We start from the raw sequence: 2,505 nt of genomic DNA on the forward strand, positions 1-2,505 counted from the left end.
GGGCTCCACGGGTCCCTGGCAGTCCTCCCCCACCGGGCGTCCGGGGCTCCCTTCCCCAGGCCAACGGCATGCCAGAGTGCCCAGGAGGGGCTCCACGAGTCCCGGGCGTCCGGGGCTCCCTTCCCCGGGACACCGGCTTGTCAGAGTGCACATGACGGGCTCCACGGGTCCCGGGTATCTGGGACTCCCTTCCCTGGGCCAACGGCATGCCGGAGTTCCCAGGACAGGCTCCACGGGTCCCGGGCGTCCGGGGCTCCCTTCCCCGGTCCGACGGCTTGTCAGAGTGCCCAGGACGGGCTCCACGGCTCCCGGGCGTCCGGGGTTCCCTTCCCCGGGTCAGCGGCATGTCAGAGTGCCCAGGACGAGTTCCACGGGTCCCGGGCAGTCCTCCCCCGGGCGTCCGGGGCTCCCTTCCCCGGGCCGTCGGCAGGTCAGAGTGCCCAGGACGGGCTCCATGGGTCCCGGGCAGTCCTCCCCCCGGGCGTCCGGGGCTCCCTTCCCCGGGCAGACGGCAGGTCAGAGTGCCCAGGACGGGCTCCACGGGTCCCGGGCAGTCCTCCCCCCGGGCGTCCGGCGCTCCCTTCTCCAGGCCGATGGCAGGTCAGAGTGACCAGGACGGGCTCCACGGGTCCCGGGCAGTCCTCTCCCGGGCGTACGTGGTTGTCCGACAGATTCGGGCAGATGTGCTTTTACGAACCGGATCGGAATCGGCCCAAATAATAATAATAATAATAATAATCCACATTTGTAAGGCGCACAATCACCCGTAAGGGTCTCTAGGCGCTAGGGGCCGTTGGGAAGATTAAGCAAGCTATTGCCCAGAGTCACATGGTGCTGGGCTAATCTGCCGCCAGTGCCGGGGATCGAACCGTGATCCCCAGATTCCGGAGTCAGCCGCCCTAGCCGCGGCGCCAGCTATTTCCCAGAGTCACGTGGTGCTGGGCTAATCTGCGGCCGGTGCCGGGGATCGAACCCTGATCTCTGGGATGCTCGAGGGTTACTACGCGCTCTACAAAAACCTTAAATAAAAAAATCTCCAGATTCCGGAGTCAGCCGCCCTAGCCGCGGCGCCAGCTATTTCCCAGAGTCACCTGGTGCTGGGCTAATCTGCCGCCGGTGCCGGGGATCGAACCGTGATCTCCAGATTCCGGAGTCAGCCTCCCTAGCCGCGGCGCCAGCTATTTCCCAGAGTCACGTGGTGCTGGGCTAATCTGCGGCCGGTGCCGGGGATCGAACCCTGATCTCTGGGATGCTCGAGGGTTACTACGCGCTCTACAAAAACCTTAAATAAAAAAATCTCCAGATTCCGGAGTCAGCCGCCCTAGCCGCGGCGCCAGCTATTTCCCAGAGTCACCTGGTGCTGGGCTAATCTGCCGCCGGTGCCGGGGATCGAACCGTGATCCCCAGATGGGGATATCCCAAAAATCTGGCATGGATACGGCCCGCCAGGACTGGTTTGGGCACCCCTGATATAGAGGCAGTCAACGCGAAATCTGCTGGGTTCGATTCCGATCCGTGTCAGAAGGACCGTAGGGCTTGGGAGTCCGTACAACAGGGGTGCCCAAACCTGTCCTGGCGGGCCGTATCCATGCCAGATTTTTGGGATATCCCCATCTGGTGATCACGGTTCGATCCCCGGCGCCGGCGGCAGATCAGAGTGCCCAGGACGGGGTCCATGTGACCCGGGCAGTCCTATCCCCTGGGTGTACGTGGTTGTCCGACATGTCGGTCGTATTTGCTTTTACGTACCGGATCGGAATCGGCCCCCATAAAATCGTACGTAAAGTATATAGCAAATCAACCTGAAATCTGCTGGGTCAGAAAGGGCTCGATTCCGATCCGTGTCGGAAGGTTAGGAGTCCGTACGAATTTGTCGGGACGGCATGGCAGAGTGCCCGGGATGGGCTCCATGGCTCTTGGGCAGTCGTCCCCCGGGCGTCCGGGGCTCCATCCAGGCCGACGGCATGGCAGAGTGCCCGGGACGGGCTCCATGCGTCCCGGGCATTCGTCCCCCGGGCGTCCGGGGCTCCATCCAGGCCGGCGGCAAGGCAGTGTGCCCGGGTCGGGCTCCATGCGTCCCGGGCATTCGTCCCCCGGGCGCCTGAAACTGCTGGGTCAGAGAGGGCTCGATTCCGATCCGTGTCGTAAGGTTAGGAGTCCGTACGAATTTGTCGGGACGGCATGGCAGAGTGCCCGGGACGGGCTCCATGCGTCCCGGGCATTCGTCCCCCGGGCGTCCGGGGCTACATCCAGGCTGACGGTATGGCAGAGTGCCCGGGTCGGGCTCCATGGTTTTCACGGTGGTCCTCCCCTGGGTGTCAGGGGGCTCCTGGCCGACGGCATGGAAAAGTACCCAGGACGGGCTCCATGCGTCCCGGGCATTTGTCCCCCGGGCGTCCGGGGCTCCATCCAGGCCGACGGCATGGCAGAGTGCCCGGGTCGGGCTCCATGGTTTCCAGGGTGGTCCTCCCCAGGGTGTCGGGGCGCTCCAGGCCGAAGGCATGG

This window comes from Lissotriton helveticus, chromosome 8, assembly GCF_964261635.1.
Source record: "Lissotriton helveticus chromosome 8, aLisHel1.1, whole genome shotgun sequence".
In the NCBI taxonomy this organism is placed as follows: Eukaryota; Metazoa; Chordata; class Amphibia; order Caudata; family Salamandridae; genus Lissotriton; species Lissotriton helveticus.